The sequence below is a fragment of the Odocoileus virginianus genome, chromosome 13 (assembly GCF_023699985.2).
Source record: "Odocoileus virginianus isolate 20LAN1187 ecotype Illinois chromosome 13, Ovbor_1.2, whole genome shotgun sequence".
NCBI classification, from domain to species: Eukaryota; Metazoa; Chordata; class Mammalia; order Artiodactyla; family Cervidae; genus Odocoileus; species Odocoileus virginianus.
The window spans coordinates 55,198,954-55,226,510 of NC_069686.1; the positions used below are offsets into that span (position 1 = coordinate 55,198,954).

The window sequence follows — 27,557 nt, forward strand, 5'->3', positions numbered from 1 at the left end:
AGTATCATCTTTTAGGATTTGACATAGCTCAACCAGAATTCTATCACTGCCACTAGCTTTGTTCATAGTGATGCTTCCTAAGGCCCATTGACTTCGCATTCCAGGATGTCTGGCTCTAGGTGAGTGATCACACCATCATGGTTATCTGGGTCATGAAGATCTTTTTGTGTATAGTTCTGTGTATTTTTGCCACCTTTTCTTAATATCTTCTGCTTCTGTTAGGTCCATACCATTTCTGTCCTTTATTGAATTCTACTCTCAAATAAATAAACAGAATTCTACCCCCAAATAAATAAACAAACAAGTAAATAAGCAGAATGTTCCAAAAACATAGTGAATGTCTTAGAAATTAAATACAGTAACAGAAATAAAAATATTTGAGAGAAAGTTTAAAATATAAAGTGAAGGAATTTTAACAGCAAAAGAAAAGAAGACAGAAAATAGATTAAAAAACTCTAAGACAATTAAGAAACTGATCATGGAATAATTAGCATTAAAAAAGAGGAAAAATAAGAGAAGATGGAAAGGAGAGATAGTTAATAATCTGAATTTCCAGACTGAAAGATTTACCAAGTGAAAACAGATTCACACTAGTACAACATTGTGAAATTTCAAACATTTAGGCCAAGGAGAAGATCCTGCAAGACAGTAAAGAGGAAAAAAGTTCAGATCATACACATAGGATCAGCAATCAGTGAGAACAAAAATGTTCCCCCAAACGTGTTGTTTGGCAATTGTTGTTAGGCAATTGTTCTATAGTCATGGTAACAAGTGGCCATTAAAATGGTTTTAAACTCTTAATCAATCAAATGCACCTCCTCCCACCACCCTGGAAGAATATGCCTTTGCAAACCAACCAAACAGCATGAGTTGCTCACTTCTGATCATTGGCCCATCAGGGATGGTCTCACTCCAATAAACACACCCAAGGAACTGTGATTCTGCAGATGATGGCAACACACTGACGCCTCTGAAAATCCACCGGTCCCTGAATTCTGTGCTTCTCCAAAACCCCAGACAAGCTTAGCAGTCTGCTTTGCTTAGAGAAATTATGCCTGACCAGCATAGCTCTCCTTTACCATAGCAAGCAGTATATCCAGCTTTACTCTTTTATTTCAGATATTGAGTGGTGGTCTCATTAGTCTTTGGCATAGATTTTTAATTTCTGAACAGGAGCACTTGAAGCTACAAAGTAATGGAGGAAGACTTTCAAAATTCTTAAGGAAAATAATTAACAGCTTGACTCAGTGGTAAAGAATCCATCTGCCAATGCAGGAGATACGAGTTTGATTCCTGGGTTGGGAAAATCCCTTGGAGGAGGAAATTGTGACCTACTCAGTATTCTTGCCTGGACAATCCCATGGACTGAAGAGTCCATGGGGTCATAAAGAGTTAGACACAACTGAGCATCCATGCAGAGTTCTACACCCAGCCAAATTATCATTTAAATGTGAGAATTTCTTTAAAAACATTTCTAGACATGGAAGATCTTAAACAATTTACTTATCATATACCCTTCCTTGGGAAGTCACTGGATGAAACCAACCAAAAGGAAGATGTGGTTTACTGGAAACAAGAGACCTCGTATAGGAAAAAAGCAAAAGACAGTTCTAGAACAGCCATCAAGAGAATCCCTAGATGGTAGTTTTACCCCCACAGCAAACCAATCCATATTGTAGCTTGTATCAGCTACCTAATGCTGTGCAACAAATAAACCCAAAATGAAGTGGCTTAAAAACAAAAGCCTTTAGCTCATGCGTTTCTGGGCATTTCTTCTGGCTGATCCCAGCTAGGATCATTCATGTATCTGTGGTCGGTTGGCAGGTTAGCTGGGGGTGATTGGTTCTGGATGGCCACATCACATGTCTGACAGGTGGTGATGGTGGGTGGAGCCATTAGAGTGGCTAAGCTATAACTCTTCCTCATCCAGAAGGTAGGCCTTACTTCTAACATGGCAGCAGCATTCCCACAGCCCAAAGCACAGGATCTTTTCCAGCTACTATGTCATGTTTGCTAACATTTCACTGGCCAAGGAGAATCACATGGTCAAGTTAAGAATCAAAGTAGAAAGTGTACTTTAAAGTTGCAAAGCAAGGGACTTGGCTATTAGAAAGGGAATTGTTGGGACATTTCTGTTAGCAATCTACTACAGAGTTTAGAAGAAGTTTCCAGGAGAAATTCTCTAAGAAGATGAAACTGGTAAAATGTAACTGATGTGTCTGAACATATTGAGGGAAGATTTAGACAGCTGTTAAAGACTTTGGTGTTGAATTCATGACAAATAAAAAGATAATTAAGCAAAGAAAAAAATACAGGCCATTATTAAACTCTGAGGATAACAGAATGTTGTTAGCAAATAAAACTAACCACAATTTGCAACAGATTTAGTGTTAGTGTTTAATTGGTCATAAATCTGCCAGTTAATACTAAATATTGAATGAATGAAAATTACAATTTGACCAGACTTCCCTGGTGGCCCAAGGTTAAGACTCTGCATTCCTAATGCAAAGGGCATGGGTTCAATACCCGGTTGGGAAACTAATATTCTCACATGCCATGCCATGCAGCCAAAAAGAAAAAAAAATTGACCAAATTGTGAGAAAAATGAGTACAAAAAGTGGGTACAAGTAGTGCGGCAGGAAGGATAAAAGAGTGCTGAGTCCTACTCTCCCGTTCCTCTTCCTGAATGGAAAATCAAGAGATCATATCTAAAACTGGAAAGTCAAGAAATAGTGATGCAAAAATGTTATCTAGAAAAATGGAGGCAAATACCAAAATAATCAGGTGAAACTGGTGCCTCTGGGAAGGAGGAAATGATACGTGAGGGGATCTGCTGTGTTCCCCAAAAAGTCACAAAGAAACATTTGTCTTCAAATATTATGTGCATGTTCACTTAAGTACGAATAAAAACCAAAAGAAAAAAGACTGAGAAGAAAGTGATAAGTATCTTTAATCCAGACTGATATGTAATAATCTCTAATACCAAGTGACAAAAGTAGTTTGTATACTAAGCTACTGTTTGCATTTTAAAAATGGAGGTTTAAGTGTCCCCAGTGGCTCAGTGGTAAAGAATCTACCAGACAGTGCAGAGGACGTGGGTTCAATCCCCAGTTTGGGAAGATCCCACACGCCTTGGAACAACTAAGCCCACGCACCACGACTATTGAGCCTGTACTCTAAGGCCCGGGTATCACGACCACTGAGCCCACGTGCCACAACTATTGAAGCCGTGTGCCCTAGAGCATGCTCAGCAACAAGAGAAACCACCGCGGTAAGAAGCCTGTGCACTGTAACTAGAGAGTAGCCCCTGCTTGCCACAACTAGAAAAAAGCCTGCAAAGCAAAAAAGACCCAGCACAGTTAAAAAAAAAAAAGTAAAAATAAGTAAATAAAATTATTTTTTATACACAGGTAAATTTTTTAAAAATGGAGTGGGATTTCCCTGGTGACCCAGTGTTTAAGACTTCACCTTATACTGCAAGGGACAAGGGTTTAATTCTTGGTCAGGGAACTAAGATTCCACATAACTCTTGGCCAGAAAACCAAAAACCATAAAACAGAAGCAATATTATAACAAATTCAATGAAGACTTTGAAAATGGTCAACATTTAAAAAAAAAAAAAAAAACAGGGAGTGGAAACTATAAATATATACTTGTATTGCACAGAATGGGCTTCCCAGGTGGTTTAGTGGTAAAAAGTCTGCCTATCCATGTGGAAGATACAGAAGACATGAGTTCTATCCCTGGGTAAGGAATATCCCCTTGAGGAGGAAATGGCAACCTACTCCAGTATTCTTGCCTAGAAAATTATATGGACAGTGAAGCCTGGTGGGCTGCAGTCCATGGGGTTGCAAAGAGTCAGACATGACTGAGCATGCATACACACACTCATTGCTCGGAATAATTCATCAGAAAGCTCTGTTGAGTCTACCCTCAAAATAAATTCCAGTCCCAACCATCCCTCCCCTTCAATCATTCTTACCCTCAGGAGAGCCATCACCTCTTGCCTAGATAAGGCTAGCAACCTTCTTGCTACTTCAGTGGCCTCACTGCCACCATCCTTCAATCTAATCCCCCCACAGCCCAAGGCATCCGGTTAAAAGGAATATTAAATGACATCATCCCCTCACCCCCCCCACCCTCTCCCTGTTTAAACCTTTAAAGTTTTTTTTTTTTTTTAATCAAGTTGAGTAATACCATATTCCTCTCCAGGTCTCCACAATCCCCTATGATCTGGTTCTAACCTCATCTTATTCTAGCTCATTCTTACTTCAACACATGGTCCCTTTGTCTAGAGTGCTTTTCCCAGAGACTGAGCCTGGCCTGTCACCCAGATCTCTGCTCAGATGTCAGCTCCTCACAGGGACCTTTGCTCATCCTTGTCTCTGTCTCCTCCTTCCCCACCCCCCATCTTCCTATAACCTCTGTCATCTTACCCTGATTTATTTTTCTTCATCGCACTGATCACCATTTGACATTTAGTTACATATTGAATGTTTAGTTGTTTACTAGCTGACTCTCCCAACAGCATGTGCAGTCCCATTAGGGAAGACCCCAAGCACCTAAAACAAGGCCTGGTGCAGAGTGTGTGTGCCAAGTCACTCAGCTGTGTCTGTTCGAGACCCCATGGGCTAGAGACCACCAGGCTCTTCTGGCCATGGGATTCTTTAGGCCAGAACCTGGAGTGGGTTGCCATTTCCTTCTCCGGAGGATCTTCCCAATCCAGGGACCAAACCCATGTCTCCTGCACTGGCAGGAGGATTCTTTACCATTGAGCCAACTGGGAAGCCCCTGGGGCATGGTAGCTATTAATAAATTTCCTTTGAATAAATTAACTTACAATGAAAAATACAGGAGAACGCCCCCCCCCCCCCCCGGCTGGCCAAATATTTATCATGAATGCTTTGCAGAAGGCAACTGGAGACTTGGGTGTCAGGGGTGGGAGAGCAAGAGAGAATTATTTTCCACTTGCCTAGGTCCCATGATCTTTAACTCCTCCAGCACCCAGAGTCCAGACAGCACCACCACGGTGACGCGCTAGAGTGAAGAAGGGAGATGTGAGAATATCTATTTAGATTTACTTGTTTCCTAAAAGAAAGTATTATTAACACTCAATTCGTCTACTTTGAGTCCACGTATAAAATTTATAAATTATATTCTGAATTACATGTTCAACATGTTTTTACTGACTAGGATATGAAATTCAAAAGTTTGGTCTGTAAGTTGGATGACAAACCAATGACCTTCAGGTCTTAGATAAATCAGACATGTTTGATGTGTCCCATTCTGTTTAAAAGTGTATGAATCAACATTAAAATCCAGAAATTTCACAGAATATCTCAGGCGTGTTGTTTGAGGAACCAGAGTTGTTTGCAGTGCTGGTCCTTTGATACCTGAGGGTCACATGGGCGCAGCCCCATTTAAAAATACAAGTGGATGCTGGCTCACTGAGGTTTTTCCCTGTCAGCTTCCTGTAGGTTCTTAGATTCAGCTCATCTCATTCCCTGCAGGCATTTTACCTTAAGACCCTTTTCTGAGTCTTTTACTCAGTTTCAGGCAAAGCATTTTTATCTGATAGCAGTGAATGTGCTGAAATTTGCTCATAATCAACTTAAAACAAATAAAAGAGATTGTGTTTAGAGCTATCCCTATTTTCACATGACACTTACTCTTTCCATCTACTGAGTAACAGAGGGAAGAGCAGGTGTTGGCACAACCATGATTAATGAGAGATTGTGTCCCTGTGAATCATGGTGCCTGGGATTTGTCCCAGCTGGGAGCAGACTGAGAGCCACTTCTCTGTAGCCCACAATTTCCCAATTATATACAGTCCTTCACTGTTATATATGTATCTACAGCCTCATAGAAACTTCTTGTAAGAACTACTGAGTGTGTAGTACTTCTGAGTTCCTCAGAGCATCAAGTATTGAGGATATTTAATAAAGGCTTGTTGCTTAAGTGATTAACATTATAAAAATGGATACTGCCAGTTCTTATAACTTGTATCACCATAGTTTACATAGTTAAATATATAGAGATAGTAAATGAAGTGTACATACACACACATGTGCACACCCACACACATTTAAGAAAAGCTAGAAGGAAGAATGTTTTCGTTTTGTTTTCCCGTAGTGCCCAGGGAAGTGCCGTTGCTGTAGCAATCAGATGAATGGATGGATAAATGAATGAATAAAGTTCAGAATATCCACCTTGATCATAATCACAGATACTATTTACTAAGTATTCTCTGTGGACTGGCCACTGAGCTAAGTCCTCAACATAATTTTCTCATTTAATTCTCACAATCATTACCATGGCCATCTTTTTAATATTACAAATTAAAAAAATAAGGCTTAGAAAAATAATATAAGTAGTCAAGAGCCACATAACTATTAAATGGCAGATCCAGGATTCAAGCCCAGGGTGTCCCAAAGCCAGTGATCTTTACTGAGAAATACCAAAAGCAAACAAAACCCACTGGATGAGAAGTTGAAATTTCTCCAATAAAATATTCTCATACAATGACATGGCTGTCACTGAAAATAAACTCTAAAATCAGCATATTCTGCAGAAGCAGAAGTTAAACATGTGTTTAGCCAAATTAATAAATGAGGAGAAAAAAAGGACATTCAGTTTAGAACTCAGAATAAGTACATGACCAAGGGAAGCTGAAACCTTGAAAAATAGTAGACAATTGGAAATTACTTGTTACAATAGTGGGAAGCTGCTTTTCAACCATAACTTTTATTTATTGTAGATAAGAAGTAGTGACTGAATCATTTTTTAAAAATGTAAGATCAAAACTCCAGTTTCATTCATCCAATTGGAACATTTCCTTCATGACAAAGGCCCTATTGAGCTGCAGAGATCTTAAACAGTTTGAAGGCTTAGGCTCCACACGCAAGGAGTTTACCATCTGCCAGTGATGCTGAGGTATCTACACGCAACTGGAAGAGAACACTTGGTCAAGTGAGGCCCAAGCTGGAAGGTCTTGCCAGCCAGGCAGAGAATGTTGGACAGATGACTGTCACTTGGGAGCAAAGGGTTAAGAGGCCACTCTCTGCCCAGGCTGCACGTAACACCATACTCTGTTCACTACAGAGAAAAAGAGATGTGGTAACCAGAGTCCTTCATGAGATAAGATAAAAGCTTTAAGTAAATTAATCGGAATTGTTCTGAACATGATAAGATAAGGGGTTTTGATGACTGAGGGTGAGGCAGACTAAGAAGAGATCTACATATTTCTCCAGCAGGAAAGTGTTACACAGTTCAAGGCAGCTTGCTTAATAGAAAGGAAAATATGCAACTTTACTTTAGATGGAAAGTTGAGTGTCTGGTGTGTGTGTGTACATGTGCGAGTGCAGAAATATAAACGAAAAATTAAAGAAAAACTTCTAAGCTGGTTGGTAGACCATTCATGGGGTGATGTAAAAGAGGTTTTGAATTTATTTTAAAATTTTTTCTCTCTAATAGAACAAATAATACACAAATATACTTTCCTTGTAAAAATTATAAAAGTTACAGGTCAAAATAAACTCTCCTTTGGCTATCTCTCAGTTATACCCTGCCTGAATCCCAACATCTCCTCAAACGATCTTCTGAAATTTGAGGTGCAAGTACATGTGTTATTTGAGAATAATGACAAAAAAGGAGAAAAATATTGCAGTAATAGTAACACTAATTTTCTCTTATTTAAGTAGGTGCTATGCTAGAAGTCCATGGACTATATGGTCCAAGGGGTGGCAAAGGGTCAGACACGACCGAGTGACTTTCACTTTCTTTCTTTCATGCTAAAAAGTTACCAAATAAATTATTAACTTATTTAGCCAATGTTTTGTGAGCAACTAAATGCCAAGGACTAGGAATACAATAATGACCTCAAAGAACTTGCAACTACTTTCTAACTTGGTGTCCTTCTACTATATACTGATAAAGAAAGCAAGACTTTTGAGAGATTAAGCAACTCACCCAAGGCTGCTGTGAGATAAGTGGTAATACTGTGGTTAAAAGCCTGGACTGTACCTCTTCAAAGGCTGACCTTCTTTCTTCCACTATTGCTCAAATGTTTTTAAACTGTTTATTTTAAAACAATAGTCTTGGACTTCCTTGGTGGTTCAGTGGTAAAGGATTTGCTTGCCAATGCAGGAGACTCACTGGTTCCATCCCTGGTTTGGGAAGATCTCCTGGAGAAGGAAATGACAATCCACCCCAGTGTTCTTGCCTGGGAAATCCCATGGACAGAGGAACCTGGCAGGCTACAGTCCATGGGGTTATAAAAGTTGGACATGACTTAGTGACTCAACCACCACCACCCTCAAAGTTCAAGTTGCGCAAGGTCATCAGGTCTAATGAATGCAAAACCTGAAAGTGACTGGGAACCACAAATCCCTGTCCCTAACCCAATATTGAGAGCCCTAACGACTACTGGTGTTCCCATAAGAACAAATTAGAACACAGTTACAGAGAGGGAAGACCATGTGAGGAACCAGGGATAAGATCGCCACCAACCCAAAGACAGGCCTCAGAAGAAACCAGTCCTGCTAACACCCTGATTAGGAATTTCCAACCTCCAGAACTGTGAGAAAATTAATTTCTGTCATTTAAACCACCCAGTCATGGTACTTTGTTATAGCAGCCCTAGCAAAGTAACACAGGCACTATCTGGTGTTATTTGCCCTTTGAATGCAGGAGAATTAATGATTCTGTAAGAGAAGAATGAGATAAAGGGGTCAGTAAAAATAAAAACAAGAGGATGACTTTCACTTTCATCAAATTCAATCTCAGGAAATGGTGACGATAACAATAAATGAATGAAAAAAATTGGACTACTGCCAAAACAAACGTTTGTTGGGGAAAGAGTACCAAGATATCTTACTCTAACAGAGATGCCTGTGTTTTCTGTCAGCGGAGGAGAAAACTTCCTGAGCTCAAAGACAAAGAGGTGAGGAAAGGCTTTCGTGGAAGACACGGAGGTAAAGCACAAAGGAAATGAGAAGCATCATGCAGGTATGCATACTATTCACGATGGAAGAATAAAGGAAAAGAAAGAAATGTGAGTTCTGAGATTAAAGGAAGTAAAACATTAAGAATTCAAGGAAGTAAAAGGAGTTCAAAAGAAGCCTAGAGAAGCTAAAAATAAGCCATATATGTGGGCCAAGTGTTATGTAAACCGGAAACAGGTCACTGAGATAGCAGTAGATCACTCAAGGTTACAGGCACAGTTATAGGTCTCAGAGAGGAAAGAATTAGGGTATAATTTTAAAACAAGACGTAAAGTAATATGTGAAGAAAGACTGGGTTTGGTCATCTACTTTTTCACGTTTCCTGGAGCCACTGAGTCAATAATTTCCCCATTTTGTGTTAAGTTTGAAACCAACCAAAATAATAAAATAGGTATGAATGAAGGGAAGAAAAGTGATACATTTCTTTTTTGCTATGTTATATTATATATTATATATTATATAATTATAATTATATAATATATATTATATATTATATCTAGCTTTTTGCTAGATATAATTTACCCACAATAGACCTTATGGGCAAGCCAGTCGTTGCATGGCCCCCTTTGGGAAAACCTGCCGTGTTCCACCATGACTGTTAGCTAATCCTTTATCTCCCAGGTCTCCTGCCTCAGCTGACTGGAGCCAGAAAGGAGCATGTAACCCCAAAACAATTTTATGGATTTATGGTCTATGAGGAGTTTTGACATAGAACCTTTGTCCAAATAGGGATTTTTCTGGGTTAAGCAGACACTATCTTTTAGAAATTTGACAAGGAACTGAAAAATTATGAATAAACTGAAGCTTAAGCTATCAGAAAAGAGAAGCTAAACTCACAAGGTATTCACAGGGGAGAATCGGTGGGCAGAAGAAGGAGCGGCGGCAGGGCAGACGGAGGGATGCTGAGTCACGGCAGAATGGGCTCTGAACTTGCCAAGACAACAAGACGACAGCAGCAGCGCTTCACTGGATGCCTGCAGTCCTGAAAGACTGCCCGTGCTCAGGAGGACTGAGTCCACCACTTTCCCCAAATTCCAAGAAGAGTCTTTACTTCCACGGATATCCTCACAGTACCTCCACTTCCAGCCCTCAAATGAACCATTGTTCTTTGTAATGAAAGGATATTGACAACATCTCGGGAATAATAACACTGGCTAATATTTATTTAACACCTATGTAACAAGCACTAAAGGGTTAACTTTACATGTTCTTGCTTGTTTAATGTTTCCAGCAATCTATGAGGCACTATTATTATTCTTACCAATCTATAGGTGGAGATCCTAGTTTAGAGAAGTGATCTCTCCTAGTTAAGGTCACACAGTGATTCTGTGGCAAAGCTGGTTCTGTCTTCAGATTTGTACAACTTCAGAACTCAAACATATAATTAAATCTAACTCCAGCCAACTCATTCTCTTTCTTTGGGATCATGTTGCGACTAGAAAGTGAGATTCAGTTACTCCAAATCATAAAATTTTATACGTAATGATTAGAACTTATAGGGAAGTTCTAAAAAAAAAAAGATTTATCATGAATTTTACATGCTCTAAAATAATATAATTATGCATCTTCTGAAACTTTGGAAACTTCATAAAAGGAAAGCTATGAAAAATTTCCCCCAAGCAAAACATAGTTAAGGAAAATTAATTACTAATTTCAGATGCAGAATATGTGCTAGCTGTTATTTTAATTACTGTTTAAGGAAAATATGTATTTTTCTAGTTTAACTCTGACCTTAATTTAATGGCAACCCACTCCAGTACTCTTGCCTGGAAAATCCCATGGACTGAGAAGCGTGATAGGCTACTGTTCATGGGGTTGCAAAGAGTCGGACACGACTGAGCCACTTCACTTTCACTTTGATTTCCCTAAACTAATTTTCCTCACAAAATCTTAAGCTCCTCAACAATGAATTCTCTACAAAGAGGTTTTTAGAAACCAAACTTGGGTATAGAAGAGAAACTACTTTGCATAAAAAAAAAAAAAAGAAATGAAACTGTAGAGTTTAAAATATTTATATGTAAGGGAAAAAGCCTTTGAAATATAAAGTGCAAGATTCCAACTCTTTCAATTATGCTAAAGAAATAACTAAAATTTACTTCTCAAAAATTGAGAAATTTAGCAGAGATGTATGTTGTTTCCTTCACTGCTGGAGTCTCTGGCAAAATAATAGGTGCTCAACAAAAATATATTAAATAAAATGAAAGATGGCCAAAGTGAAGATAATGAGATTACTCTCTGGATTCTATCTCTAAATTACACAAGAATTTGAACACATCATTTAGCACTTTGGGTACAAATTTTATTTATTTATCATGAGTTTTTTTTTTGTTTATTCAAAACATATTGCAAGAAGATGTGTTCTATCAAAATTAACAGCACATTACTCATTTAGGAATAGGCAAAATAATTAATGGAGCACAGACTAGAAGACAGATTTTTTAAAAATTGAAGTATAGTGGATTTACAATGTTGTATTAGTTTCAGGTGTATGGCAAAGTGATTCAGATATATGTATCTATCTACATATACACACATATATAAGCACATATGTATGTATTCTTTTTCAGATTCCTTTCTGTCCTTCCCTCCCTCCCCTCTCCTGTCCCCTTCGGTAACCATAAGTTTGCTTCTATGTCTGTGAATCTGTTTGGTAAACAAGCTCATTTGTATCATACTTTTAGATTCTGCATATAGATGATATCATATGATATTTATCTTTCTCTCTTTGACTTACTGCATTTAGTATGGTAATCTCTAGATCTATCCATGTTGCTGCAAATGTCATTATTGTTTTCTAAGGCTGAGTAGTATTCCATTATATATGTATTTCTTTATCCATTCAACTATCAATTGACATTTACTTTGCTTCCATGTCTTGGCTATTGTGCATAGTGCTGTATGTAAATGACCAATAAACATAAAAATCCACCAATTATTGGTATAAGTTGATATAACCTTTTGGAGGCCACTTTGGCAATATGTCTCAACAGCATTGATCTAACTAAAAATGAAGGTGCAGAGGAAACAGCACTGGTTTTGAAGTTAGACTGAACTGGGTCTGACACTTGCCTTTGCAATTTACCAGCTGTGTGATCCAGAGTGAGTTGCTTAACCTATCTGAGCTCCTTTCCCTCCTCCTCCAGATTTCCTGCCAGCTTTAATTAGACTTGAGGAATGATTCAAGTCATATACCCTGAGAAAATCATAATTTAAAATGATACATCCCAAAACCACTACAATATTATAAAGTAATTAGCCTCCTAATAAAAATAAATGGAAAAAAAAAGAAGAAAACGTTAATCTTGGTTATTTGGCATGATTTTATTTTTTTTTATTTCCTTATATTATTTCTATACTGAGTTATAATATGTAACGTGTCATGAAACAACATTATAAAAGGTTATTTGACCACACAAAATTTAATAAAATATATTCAATCAAAAAAATAAAATAAAATGATACATGCACCCCAATATTCACTGTGGCACGAGTTACAATAGCCAGAACATGGAAACAAGCTGAATGTCCAATAAAAGATGAGTGGATAAAGAAGATGTGATACACACATACAATGGAATATCATTCAGCCATAAAAGAAATGACCTTGTCATTTGTAGAGATATGGATGCAACTAGAGTCTGTTACACTGGATGAAGTAAGTCAGAAAGAGAAAAACAAATATCATATATTAATGCACACATGTGAATCTAGAAAAAAGGCACAGATGAATCTATCTCCAGGGTAGGAATAGAGACTCAGATGTAGAGAGCTGACATATGAACGTGGTGGGGGAAGGGGAGTTCAGGACAAATTGGGAGATGAGGATTGACATATATACACTAATGTGTGAAATAGCTAGTGAGAAGTTGCTATTAATATAAAGCACAGGAAGCTCAGCTTGGTCCTGTGATGACCCAGAGGGGTGGGATGAGGGTAGGGGTGGGAGCAAGGCCTGAGTGCAAGGGTGTATATATACATAGAAAAAATAATCCATCAGAAACAACTTTTCATGAATGGATAAACAGCTTTCAAATTTTTATATACAGAAATGTTTGCAGAGGGTGAAAATTAAAAGAAAGAAAAGAAACAAAGAAACAAATAAAGGATAATTCTAGGATAACTGAAAAATGAAGATGTAAACAATTATCTGCAAGCAGACAACACAGCTTAAGAAGTGAGTAGTAACTTGATAAAATTATTGAAGAGACATTTTCTTGGGTCTGACAGTTTTTCTTTGTTCATTCTTCAAATATCAAAGCAGCATGTGCACACATTTATAACAAAGTATCAGTGATGCTAAAGAGCTACTGCAAAGGTAGGAACACCTGCTGCTGCATCCCAGCCTCACCCCACCCCTTCGTCTACCCAAACCCTAGAAGACTCAGACTTGAGAATCAACTAAGTTTAACTTTTTAACAGCTACAGTTTGTTTTTAATTCTTTTGGGTGGTTACTTCCCTATCTCTCAGTAATACAGTCATATCAGGACTTTTTCTTTATCAAACAAGACTTTATCTATGGACTTCCTTCACATTCTGACACATGAGTACTTAGTTCACTTACATCCTCCCCACCACTCAACATGAATATCTCACTATTGTCGATTCCACTATTGTAATATTAGGTAACGCTCTTTAGTTCCTCTTTCCAATTTTCTTACTCTATGTATTTTTGTTTCCTGTTCCATTAACAATGACCTATAGCTCTTAACACCCCCCTTCCACTTCCAAACTTCTTTTACTGCTGTCCTCTGTAAGGTTTCAGTGAAAAAGTTCAAAGGACTAGCATAATCAAATAAGAAGTTCAGGGAATTCCGAGGTGGTTCAGTAGTTAAGACTCAGTGCTTTCACTTCCGTGGGTCTGGGTTTAATCCCTGGCTGGGGAACTAAGATCCCACAAACTGTGCAGCCAAAAAACCAAAAAAAAGGAATTAAAAAAAAAAACAAGAAGTTCAAACAACATTACAAAAATTGTGAAATAGTTCATGCACACAGACAATAATAGAGACTAATAAAGAAACACATACATATATCCACCACTCAGCTTAATCAAATCTTAACATTGTACATATTTACTCCCCTTAAAAAAAAAGCATTACCAACCCATTAAGGGCCTCTATACCATTTCTCTTTACTAGTGTTTATCATTACATCAAAAACCTATCTCATTAATTCCATGTTTACCATTCTAACACATGATTTTATATTTTTAACACATACTTTGACATCTACATATATGATAAACATTTACATATATTCATATATATTGTATATCCATGTATTATTTATTAATGATGACATTTTCAAAGTAAAAATTTGCTGGGAATTCGGGAGCACTAATGTTTCTAAATTCTGAGATTTTGGGGTAACTCTTATTGCAAGGCAAGCAAAAAGTTCCAGGAGCATGACTCACAAGGCGCACAGTCTACCATAAAAGGGTAAAAAACAGTAGCTGGGTAGCTTATGAGGAAGGCTACAGTACCAAAGGACAGAATCAGGAAGGTGATTTTTTAAAAAATATTTATCTCTTTAATTATTTATTTTTGGCTGCATGGAGTCTTAGTTGTGATACTCAGTCTCTCTAGTTGTGGGATGTGTGGGCTTAGCTGCCCCATGGCAGGAGGGATCTTAGTTCGCCAACCAGGAATGGAACCTGGATCCCCTGCACTGCAAGGCTGATTCTTAACCACTAGACCAGGTACCTCAGCTGGTAAAGAAACTGCCTGCAATGCAAAAGACCTGGGTTTGATCACTGGATTGGGATGATCCCCTGGAGAAAGGAATGGCTTCCCACTCCAGTATTCTGGCCTGGAGAATTCCATGGACTACAGTAGGTGACCAATATGCTACTGCAGAAGAGTGGGGATGTAACTCCAGAAAGAATGAAGAGACAGAGCCAAAGAGAAAACAACGCCCAGTTGTGGATGTGACTGGTGATGGAAGTAAAGTCTGATGCTGTGAAGAACAATATTGCATGGGAATCTGGAATGTTAGGTCCATGAATCAAGGTAAATTGGAAGTGGTCAGACAGGAGATGGCAAGAGTGAATGTCAACATTTTAGGGATCAGTGAAGTAAAATGGACTGGAATTGGAGAACTTAATTCAGATGACTGTTATATCTACCACTGTGGGCAAGAATCCCTTAGAAGAAATGGACTAACTCTCATAGTCAACAAAAGAGTCCAAAATGCAGTACTTGGGTGTAATCTCAAAAATGACAGAATGATCTTTGTTCGTTTCCAAGACAAACCATTCAAAACCGTAATCCAAGTCTATGCCCCAACCACTAATGCCAAAGAAGCTGAAGTTGAATGATTCTATGATGACCTACAAGACCTTCTAGAACTAACACCTAAAAAAGATGTCTTTTTCATCATAGGGGACTGGAATGCAAAAGTAGGAAGTCAAAAGATACTTGGATTAACAGGCAAGTTTAGCCTTGGAGTACAAAATGAAATAGGGCAAAGGCTAAGAGTTTTGCCAAGAGAATGCACTGATCATAGCAAACATCCTCTGACAACACAAGAGACGACTCTAAACATGGACATCACCAGATGGTCAGTACTACTACCGATATCAGACTGAGTATATTCTTTGCATCTGAAGATGGAGAAGCTCTATACAATCAGCAAAAACAAGACCAGGAGCTGAATGTGGCTCAGATCATGAACTCCTTATTGCAAAATTCAGACATAAATTGAAACAAGTAGGGAAAACCACTAGACTATTCAGATATGACCTAAATCAAATCCCTTATGATTATACAGTGGAAGTAAGAAATGGATTCAACGGATTAAATTTGATAGAGTGCCTGAAGAACTATAGATGGAGGTTTGTGACATTGTACAGGAGGCAGTGATAAAGAAAAAGAAATGCAAGAAGGCAAAATGATTGACTAGGCCTTACAAATGGCTGAGAAAACAAGGGAAGCAAAAGGCAAAGGAGAAAAGGAAAGATATACCCATTTGAATGCAGAGTTCCAAAGAATAGCAAAGAGAGATAAGAAAACCTTCCTCAGTGATCAGTGCAAAGAAATAGAGGAAAACAACAGAATGGGAAAAACTAGAGATCTCTTCAAGAAAATCAGATACCAAGGAAACATTTCATGTAAAGATAGGCACAATAAAGGACAGAAATGGTATGGACCTAACAGAAGCAGAAGATATTATGAAAAGGTGGCAAGAATACACAGAAGAACTATACAAAAAAGATCTTCATGACCCAGATAATCACGACGGTGTGATCACTCACCTAGAGCCAGACATCCGGGAGTGTGAAGTCAATGGGCCTTAGGAAGCATCGTTATGAATAAAACTAGTAGAGGTGATGGAATTCCAACTGAGCTATTTCAAATCCTAAAAGATGATACTGTGAAAGTGCTGCACTAAATATGCCAGCAAATTTGGAAAACTCAGCAGTGGCCACAGAACTGGAAAATGTCAGTTTTCATTCCAATCCTAAAGAAAGGCAGAGCCAAAGAATGTCCAAATGATCACCCAATTCCACTCATTTCACACACAGGCAAAGTAATACTCAAAATTCTCCAAACAAGGCCCAACAGTACATGAACTGAGAACCTCCAGATGTTCAAGTTGGATTTAAAAAAGCAGAGGAACCAGAGATCAAATTGCAATCATCTGTTGGATCATAGAGAAATCAAGAGAGTTCCAGAAAAGCATCTACTTCTGCTTTATTGCCTATGCCAAATCCTTTGACTGTGTGGATCACAACAAACTGTGGAAAATTCTGAAAGGGATGGGAATACCAGAACACCTGACCTGCCTCCTGAGAAATCTGTAGCAGGTCAAGGAATAACAGTTAGAAATGGACATGGAATGACATATTGGTTCCAAATTGGGAAAGGAGTATGTCAAAGCTGTATATTTTATCCTTTTTATTTAATTTATATACAGAGTAAATCATGAGAAATGCTGGAGTGAATGAAGCACAAGCTGGAATCAAGATTGCCGGGAGAAATATCAATAACCTCAGATATGCAGATGACACCACCCTTATGTGAGGAAGTGAAGAAGAACTAAAAAGCCTCTTGATGAAGGTGAGAGAGGAGAGTGAAAAAGTTGGCTTAAAGCTCAACATTCAGAAAACTAAGATCATGGCATCCGGTCCCATCACTTCATGGCAAATAGATGGAGAAACAGTGGCAAGACTTTAATTTTGGGGGCTCCAAAATCACTGCAGATGGTGAATGCAGCCATGAAATCAAAAGACGCTTACTCCTTGGAAGGAAAGTTATGACTAACCTAGACAGTATATTAAAAAGCAGAGACATTACTTTGCCAACAAAGGTCCATCTGGTCAAGGCTATGGTTTTTCCAGTGGTCATGTATGGATGTGAGAGTTGGACTGTGAAGAAAGCTGAGTGCCGAAGAATTGATGCTTTTGAACTGTGGTGTTGGAGAAGACTCTTGAGAGTCCCTTGGACTGCAAGGAGATCCAACCAGTCCATCCTAAAGGAGATCAGTCCTGGGTGTTCATTGGAAGGACTGATGCTGAAGCTGAAACTCCAATACTTTGGCTACCTCATGCGAACAGTTGACTCATTGGAAAAGACCCTGATGCTGGGAGGGATTGGGGGCAGGAGAAGGGGACGACAGAGGATGAGATGGCTGGATGGCATCACCGTCTCAATGGACATGAGTTTGAGTAAACTCCGGGAGTGATGGACAGGGAGGCCTGGTGTGTGGCGATTCACGGGGTCACAAAGAGTCGGACGTGACTGAGCGACTGAACTGAACTGAACTGATTTCTAACATAACTATAATAAGACTCTGTGTTTGTATAATGCATTACAGTTTGCAAAGTGCTTTTGTGGCCTACATCATAGAGCGATGTGAGGTAAGCTTCAGCTAAGGATGCTCCACTGCCTCAAAATGGATATGGGATAATGAAGTAGCAGTGGCAAGGGAGGGTGCATATAGGAACCACACAGAAAGCAGATGTTGGGGTTCAGTTAAGGAATCTTTGCTAGGTTCCACTACTTCAAGCTCTCCTTCCTTTAAAACATGAGCAGGACCAATCCCTTCTCCTTGGATCAGTGTGACTCAGAGACAGCTCAAGGACAGACGGTCTTAGATGAGTTGAAACTGAACGTTTTATTTTACATACTTTACTAACGGAAAATGCTCTTAAAGGCGATCAAGAGAGCAGTGCAGGGCATAGAGCATTTCCTCACAGTAAAAATGACAACATGCTCCAAAGTCTAAGCCTACTTCAAAGTTGTAGAATTGAATGGAGCTTTGAAAGTAACAACAGGGGCTGTGTACCCAGACCATACAATATGGGCCTCTCCAGATATTTCTTGTAAGGGATCCTGGGGCAATGTTGCTGGTTACAGAATGTAGGCTGCTGGCAAACTCTATGACAAGCGTGGCAAAGGAAGTACAGAGCAGAAAATAAGAATGAAAAAGCAAGTGTTCGTTGTTCAGTCATGTCTGGCTCTTTTGCAAGTCCATGGACTGTAGCCCACCAAGCTCCTCTGTCTATGGAAGTCTCCAGGCAAGAATACTGGAGTAGGTAGCCATTCCCTTCTCAAGGGGGTCTTCTTGACCCAGGGATCAAAGCTGGGTGTCCTACAATAAAGGCAGATTCATTACTGTCTGAGCCACTAGGTAAGCCCCAAATAAGGATGGCAGTCTTCAAAAGTAAGAAAAGAAGGTATTTAGGGGATTCAAGTCAAACAGGGTATGGGTCTACATGTATAGAATACATACTGATCCCAGTTTCAGCTTATTTAGAAGAAGTCATCATTTATACCTACTAGGTAGAAAAAGCATAGCTTCAACCATATTTTAATGCTTGAACATATGTGAAAGAAGCAGGAGAAAGACTCAAAATAGAGCACAGTATTTGTAATATATTCATGTACATACATTTATATACATGGACATGCACATGTGTATGTATATATGCACACACACATATATTTGTAAAACAGAACTTTATGAATTGAAAAGAAAAAATGAATTACGACAAACCAGAAATGTCAATAAACTCCATAATATATCTCATGTTCACAAAATAACTGCCAGTTAGACCCAACATAGAGATTCTATTACCCCTGTTGTGAAGCCTTCTCTTAGCTCCCTTTCCTCCCATTACAGCTGATAACTTCCCCCTATATATGACCCAGAGCACTTTTCACTTTGAGCCTTTTTTAGCCTCAGTCACCATCATGATAGGTTGAATCACAGGTTTCTTTTGTTCTCCCAAATAGGCTTGATGGATAGGATAAGGACCATGTTCTACTCACTTTAATATCTCTGACATCCAATTCAGTGTTTGGACAATGTATATAGTCTATTCATGCTTGCTGAAACTGAAACTGAGCCATTTTCTCTCACAGAGAGATTTTTGTCTTGTGGAAGCAAAATCTTCTGACCTTCCAGTCCAGTTCTCCCAACTTGGTTCTCTCCTTTAGGCAAAGAATCAACATCTATCAAGCTAAGTTATTTTCCTTCTTCTGTAGGGGAATAAAGACGAAGAGTTTTTCCCCAGAGGCTAAGATACTAGTTTTTCTTACATGGTGTTAAAGGGAAAAAAAAGAAAGACTATTGGAGACCTAAGACTGACTGCTGATCGGAAAACCAGGAAACTTGACTCAGACAGAGAAACAGGTCTAGGAGCCCCTCAAGGATGAGGTTTAGGGAAGGAGAAAGCAGGTATATTTTTTAAAGCAAAGACACTCCAACTGTTTTCATCCCATATTAGGAAAGCAAAATGTCTTGAGTGATGTTGGTTGGCTGGTGCTATCTGAATCTACTGTTTGTGTAATTATGGGGCTGGTCTTCTTTGGGAATATGGTATATATTTGGGCCATTTTGAGATTACGGTATGTAGGCACCTCATGATCTGCCTGATGGGGATGATGGAATCACTGGGGTGTCAGCAGGCTTGGTGGATTGGTCAGAGTTCAGCAGTGCACACAATTACCCTGGGGTTTGCTGATAGCCTTTCCACCGCTACTTTTGTCAAGAAAATCAAACCCAGTTCTTGTCACATAAACTGTGAGTGACTCCACTTTTTAACAGTCTTCCTTCTCTGAAGTAAGGAAAGGGATGGACATTCATTCAGTGCCTACTGGATAGCAGGAACTCTAGCGTATTTAGAAACTTTACAAATGACATGAGGTCGATATCACTTCATGGAGGATGCCACACAGCTATTAAGTGGTAAATCTAGGGTTCAAAGTCTGGTCTAGTCTAGCTTAAAAATTTGGTTGATAGTTGATAACCTCTGATGTGCTTCAACAGCATCAACAGGCCATAGAACACTCAGACTATTAGTGAATGACCTGGGCAGTTAGTTACAACATAGAGACCCAGAGGTCCATCCCAATCTGGATTTTTTCTACATCTTTGAGGCCCTGTGTTACTTTGTTAACTGCAAGATGAGAAATTTAGACAGTCAAGAAAATAGACCAGTAGCATAAAATGCTCTCTAATTAGATGGAAAGTAAAAACAAAAAACAAAAAACCTAAAAACAAAACAAAACAAAAACCTAAGTGGAAATAGCAAAAGGCTGAAAGTTTTTAGGACATAAGAATCTAATTAACCATATCTAATGTTCTATTGATTTTGATGGTAGAAAAGCAGTATGTAAAAATACACGAAACATAAAGTGCCCTTTATGATACAACTCACTAAAATTCAAATGAAGTAATAATGCACCTGAAAGTGTTTTAAAGGCATAAAGTGCTATATAACTGTGAGGGGTTATTTGAACAAGAAAGCTTTTCTAGGAGAAACATGAAACATTGGTATTTTTGCCTCTCCTCTTAGAACGACAGCAGTTTTGAGAGTTGCTCTTTGCTGAAGAAACAACTTATGCTTATTTTCTCAGTTTGGCAGGATCAGGTAGAGAACAAAATTAGCCTTCAGGAGGAGAAACTCTCTGAGTCTATGTGAGGCTTCACAACTGTATTCTGAACTGTGGCCAAAAAGGCTGGTTAGCACTTTTAAAAGTATTTTTAGAAAAAATGCATAGTGAGTGTAATAATCTAAATTAAACATTAATGGCTGCCTAGAGACTTTGAACAGTGAAATATTTTTACTTTAAAAAATCAATTTTTATTTTATGCCTTGTACATATTCAATCTGCTTTCATCGGAGTTTTTTCTGCCCTGTCAACCCTGTTCTTACTCCCACCCCCTCAATCTCTGGTTCTTTCTTCTCTAGCCTCACATCTCATTGTACTTGGGAGAAATGTGATTTTACTATTGCTTTCTCCTAGAACTGTGTCTTCTGATTCTCTGAAGTGTCTGATCAAATACTTTCCCTCTGAGTCTGAGAGCACATTGCGCCTTCTTCCCTTCTCCTTGTTCCCTATCTTTGTCCCCACCACCTTGGAGCTTCAAGTTCCCACTACAATTTCAAATTTAGAATATTTTGCTGTTCCTCCTACGAGGGAGCTTAAAATGCCTCTAATTACATTGTTTCCCAAGTCTCTCTTCTCCTTTGCAATTTAGATAAGCACAGCATAACAGTCTGCCTGATTCTCCTCTCTGATCTGTCATGTCTTTTTGAACAATTTCTGTCCTATGTTAGTCCTGCCTCAATAAGGGCCCAGCACCTCTTCTGTGTCTAAAAGGACTGTTTCACTGGTAAAATCAAAGGGCCAAGGAGCTGCTAAATGGCAAGAGGCTTTGCTGTTTAGCCAGTGCCATGTTGCTATTCAATTCCTGGCTGAAAATAAATTTCAGTGCTATTTACCTAAAACATTTACTTCTATTTCCTATGATTGCAAGTTCTTATTTCAATCTGGATGTGCCCACAAGTGTAAAGTAAGATAAAAGGTCAACTGTTTCCATTGGTCCAAAGTAGCCTTCTTCAAAGACAATGGGGTCTAGAGACTTCCCTGTTAGGACTCCAGGTTTCTACTACAGGGTTTATGGGTTTGATCCCTGATCCGGGAACTAAGATCCTGCAAGCCGCATGGTGCTAGATAGTTGTTAAATATTCTGAAGTTTGAGCACTACATGAGAAACTGTGGTGAGAAAAAACAACAGATATAAGTGGCAGGACAGTATTTTGAACATTAACTGACATTCCCCTCATTCCCACATATTCTTTCCTGTTATCTCTACCCCTCCCAGCACCCTCACCCTCAGGCTACTAATTATTTTGCCTTTAGGCTTTAAGAAAAGACTAAAAGTAAACACAAAGTTGATTCCTGATGTTTTTGCATTTCAAAAAAGACTTCAAAATCATAAATAGGAAAGAGCTGAAGAGAACAGTCATTGAAGGTGAAAGATTCAGTTCGGTTGCTCAGTCATGTCTGACTCTTTGCGACCCCATGGACTGCAGCACATCACGCCTCCCTGTCCAACACCAACTCCCAGAGTTTACTCAAACTTATGTCTATTGAATTGGTGATGCCATCCAACCATCTCATACTATGTTGTCCCCTTCTCCTCCCACCTTCAGTCTTTCCCAGCATCAGGGTCTTTTCAAATGAGTTAGTTTTTTGCAACAGGTGGCCAAAGTATTGGGGTCTCAGCTCCAGCATCAGTCCTTCCAATGAATATTCATCTCCTTTAGGATGGACTGGTTGGATCTCTTTGCAGTCCAAGGGACTCTCAAGTCTTCTCCAACACCACAGTTCAAAAGCATCAATTCTTCAGCACTTAGCATTCTTTATAGTCCAACTCTCACATCCATCCATGATTACAGGAAAAACCACAGACTTGACTAAGTGGGCCTTTCTTGGCAAAGTAATGTCTCTACTTTTTAATATCCTGTCTAGGTTGGTCATAACCTTCCTTCCAAGGAGTAAGCGTCTTTTAATTTCACGGCTACAGTCACCAACTGCAGTGATTTTGGAGCCCCCAAAATAAAGTCTGTCACTGTTTCCAGTTTCCCCATCTATTTGCCATGAAGTGATGGGACTACATGCTATGATCTTAGTTTTCTGAATGCTGAGCTTTAAGCCAAATTTTTCACTCTCCTCTTTCACCTTCATCAAGAGACTCTTTAGTTCTTCTTCACTTTCTACCATAAGGGTGGTGTCATCTGCATATCTGAGGTTACTGATATTTCTCCTGGCAATCTTGCTTCCAGCTTGTGCTTCATCCAGTCTGCCATTTCACATGATGTACTCTGCATAAGTTATAAATTTCATAATCATGGTGACAACATACAGCCTTGACGTATTCCTTTCCCTATTTGGAACAAGTCTGTTGTTCCATGTCCAGGTCTAACTGTTGCTTCTTGACCTGCATACTGATTTCACAGGAGGCAGGTCAGGTGGTCTGGTATTCCCATCTCTTGAAGACTTTTCCATAGTTTCTTGTGATCCATATAGTCAAAGGCTTTGGCATAGTCAATAAAGCAGAAATAGATGTTTTTCTGGAACTCTCTTGCTTTTTTGATAATCCAGAGGATGTTGGCAATTTAATCTCTGGTTTCTCTGCCTTTTCTAAATCCAGCTTGAACATCTGGAAGTTCATGGTTAATGTACAGTAGTTGAAGCCTAGCTTGGATAATTTTGAGCATTACTTTGCTAGCGTGTGAGATGAGTGCAATTGTGCGGTAGTTTAAATATTCTTTGTAGTTTAAACATTTCTTTGGGATTGGACTGAAAACAGACCTTTTCCTGTCCTGTGGCCACTACTGAGTTTTCCAAATTTGCTGGCATATTTAGTGCAGTGCTTTCACAAGCATCGTCTTTTAGGATTTGAAATAGCTCAACTGGAATTCCATCACCTCCACTAGCTTTGGTCATAGTGATGCTTCCTAAGGCCCACTGGCTTCGCATTCCAGAATGTCTTGCTCTATGTGAGTGATCATATGATCATGATTATATGGGTTGTGAAGATCTTTTTGTATAGTTCTTCTGTATATTCTCGCCACTTCTTCTTAATATCTTCTGCTTCTGTTAGGTCCATACCATTTCTGTCCTGTAGTGTGCTCATCTCTGCATGAAATGTTCCCTTGGTATCTCTAACCTTCTTGAAGAGATCTCTAGTCTTTCCCATTCTATTGTTTTCCTCTATTTCTTTGCACTGATCACTGAGGAAGGTTTTCTTATCTCTCTTTGCTATTCTTTGGAACTCTGCATTCAAATGGGTATATCTTGCCTTTTCTTCTTTGCTTTTGGCTTCTCTTCTTTTCACAGCTATTTGTAAGGCCTCCTCAGACAGCCATTTTGCTTTTTTGCATTTCTTTTTCTTGGGGACGGTCTTGATCCCTGTCTCTTGTACAATGTCACGAAACTCCATCCATAGTTCATCAGGCACTCTGTCTATCAGATCTAACCCCTTGAATCTACTTCTCACTTCCACTGTATAGTCATAAGGGATTTGATTTAGGTCATTCCTGAATGGTCTAGTGGTTTTACCTACTGTCTTCAATTTATATCTGAATTTGGCAATAAGGAGTTCATGATCTGAGCCACAGTCAGCTCCTGATCTTGTTTTTGCTGACTGTACAGAACTTCTGCATCTTTGACTGCAAAGAATATAATCAATCTGATTTCAGTGTTGACCATCTGGTGATATCCATGTGCAGAGTTGTCTCTTGCCTTCTTGAAAGAGGGTGTTTGCTATGACCAGTGCATTCTCTTGGCAAAACTCTGTTAGCCTTTGCTCTGCTTCATTCTGTACTCCAAGGCTAAATTTGCCTGTTACTCCAGGTGTTTCTTGACTTCCTACTTTTGCATTCCAGTCCCCTATAATGAAAAGGACATCTTTTCTGGGTGTTAGTTCTAGAAGATCTTGTTAGGTCTAGAAGGTCTTGTAGAACTGTTCAACTTAAGCTTCTTCAGCATTACTGGTTGGGGCATAGGCTTGGATTACTCTGAGACTTGAATGGTTTGCCTTGGAAATGAACAGAGATCATCCTTTTGTTTTTGAGATTGCATCCAAGTACTGCATTTCGGACTCTTATTGACTATGATGGGTAATCCATTTCTTCTAAGGGATTGTTGCCCACAGTAGTAGATATAATGGTCATCTGAGTTAAATTCACCCATTCCATTCCATTTTAGTTTGCTGATTCCTAAAATGTCAACTCTCACTCTGGTCACCTCCTGTTTGACCACTTTCAATTTGCCTTGATTCATGGACCTAACATTCCAGGTCTCTACGCAATATTGCTCTTTACAGCATCGGACTTTGCTTCTATCACCAGTCACATCCACAACTGGGTGTTGTTTTTGCTTTGGCTACATCTCTTCATTCTGGAGTTATTTTTCCACTGATCTCCAGTAGCATAATGGGCAACTACTGACCTGGGGAGTTCATCTTTCAGTGTCCTATCTTTTTGCCTTTTCATACTGTTCATGGGGTTCTCAAGGCAAGAATACTAAAGTGGTTTGCCATTCCATTCTCCAGTGGCATTTTAGAAAATTTTGTCATTTTGTCAGAAATGTGAAAGATTAAGCTTTTAAAATAACAAAGCCCATGCTTTGAAAGGACTGTGTACAGTATGTAAGAATCAGACTTTTCTGTTTCCTGGGACTAGGAAAGGTCTGGGTCCAGGAAAGCCAGTGAGGAAGTCAGTGGTGAGTAGACTTAAGGGTTCAGAGAAAGTGGTCTGTGAGGTGTACATCCTGCTGGAGAGCAGAGGGGATGTAAGCCCCACAAGCTGAGGACCTATGGCTGATTCATCTTGAGGTTTGATAGAAAACAACAAAATTCTGTAAAGCAATTATCCTTCTATTAAAAAATAAAAATAAAATTTTTTAAAAAAGCAGTAAGATCCCAGAGTTCCCCATTCCTTGCCAGCTGGGAAGGAATGACTGGAGAGAGCTGGGCCAGCTGGATCAGAGATGCCTCCTAGGTAAAATTCTAGAGAAGTGGTGAGAAGAGAAAATCTTCTTTCTCCCTTTGTGTGTGCCTGTCTCTATATCCAAATTTCCCCCTTTAAAAAGAACACCAGTCATATTGAATTAGTGCCCATCCTGATGATCTCATTTAAACTTAATTATCTCTGTTAAAGACCTTATCTCCAAACATAGTCACGTTTTGAGGTCCTGGTGGTTAAGACACTAACATATCTTTTTGAGAAAGACACAATTCAACCCATAACACACCATTTATACATATTAGCTCACAATCTCTTACTGAACTATTCTTTCCACTCCCACCAAACCCTTTTTCACCACCAAAGTCTTCTGGCAGAAACTGTGGTCAGGAAAACATCTGGTAAAGTCATTCACACTGAGGTATAGGTTGCCAAAATGTCTTTGTCTATAAAGTACACTGGTTCAAAATGATATAAAGCAACATAAGAAATCAATAAAGTTTAATATCTTGTCCGTCCTGGTAACATCTAGGTTTTAACAAATTGCAAAGAATTATATTCATTCTTCTATAACACAACATATAACATATGTGTTATATACTATAACATAAACTGTAGCAATATTTGGGATAATATGTAAAGCTTGCCAAGCAATACTTGGCTTTTCTTATAATTAACATAAAAACATTTTGTATTAATGCAAAATAGAATTACATTCCATGTTGTTAATACAAAGATATGTACTCACAGTCCCTACTGAAGATTACTGTAAATTTCTTCTTTAACATTAATAAGAAATATAGATACTCCTAAAGGAACTGTGGGTTTTCCAGGTGGCTCAGTGTTAAAGAGTCCTCCTGCAATGCAGGAGAGGCGGGTTCAATCCTTGGGTTGGGAATATCCCCTGGACAAGGCAATGGCAACTCACTCCAGTATTCATGCCTGAGAAATCCCATGGACAGAGAAACCTGGTGGGCTATATAGTCCATGAGGTTGCAAAAAGTCAGACATGACTTAGCGACTAAACAATAACAACAAAGGAAATGCAAACTTGGTAGCTACTGCTGTTTCATAAGTGATACAAAGCTTATGAAATTAGAAAGATATGTGAACCACTCAAATGAACAATGGCTTTAAATCTATCCCTGCTAAAATTATTATTAGGAGCCACTTTTGCAGGCATCACAATATTTTTTTAAACTCAAGAATGTGGACTATGATAGCACAGCTATCATATTTAAGAAACAGTTATATCAAACTTACACTGAGAACTAAAAAGATAGGAAAACTGGACTTCATGTGTTATACTCTAAAATATAGTCAGTTCTTACTATGCATGGTAGTTATATTCTACAAGTTGCTGTGAACATGAAATTAGTGAATGCTGAACCACTGCTCCTAGGGGAAATGCCGAGTTAGGTTCATGTGGGCCTCTGGTCACAATATTTTTGTCAACTGAACTCATAATCTTGTTTCATGTGTGTTTCTGTGTAAAGACATATTATTCAATGTTTAATTATGATTAATTAACAATGAACTCACAGCCAACAATACTATAATTTGTGTCTGAAAGAAGTCTATCTAACACTGTATTTTCTCCATAAAACACATCACAGTCCCCTTATGCTTAGGAGTGGGAGACAACACTTTCATGCTATGCTTGGGGACCATTTTAAATAGCAAAGTCACCACAAAAAGCACAGAAATTTGAAAAGTAGCATTAAATAGACCACAAAAAGGACACCGGTTTATAGTATGAGACCTAAAACAAGGCCAAGTGTCACCTGTTTGACCT

The 27,557-nt window shown here is 38.8% G+C and overlaps 2 long non-coding RNA genes across 9 annotated transcripts in view; one reads left to right on the top strand and one right to left on the bottom strand.

The window, feature by feature from the left end:
* The window catches only part of LOC110145249 (uncharacterized), a 116,570-nt gene that overhangs the window by 65,846 nt on the left and 23,167 nt on the right, over positions 1–27,557 (bottom strand). For all 8 annotated transcript variants that reach the window (XR_011491017.1, XR_011491016.1, XR_011491013.1 and 5 more), the window contains exon 2: positions 4,973–5,037. This is a non-coding gene — a long non-coding RNA (uncharacterized lncRNA). The remainder of the gene's footprint in view (positions 1–4,972; positions 5,038–27,557) is intronic.
* The window catches only part of LOC110145231 (uncharacterized), a 36,755-nt gene that overhangs the window by 6,309 nt on the left and 2,889 nt on the right, over positions 1–27,557 (top strand). Inside the window, exon 2 of the long non-coding RNA XR_002316152.2 lies at positions 13,049–13,176. This is a non-coding gene — a long non-coding RNA (uncharacterized lncRNA). The remainder of the gene's footprint in view (positions 1–13,048; positions 13,177–27,557) is intronic.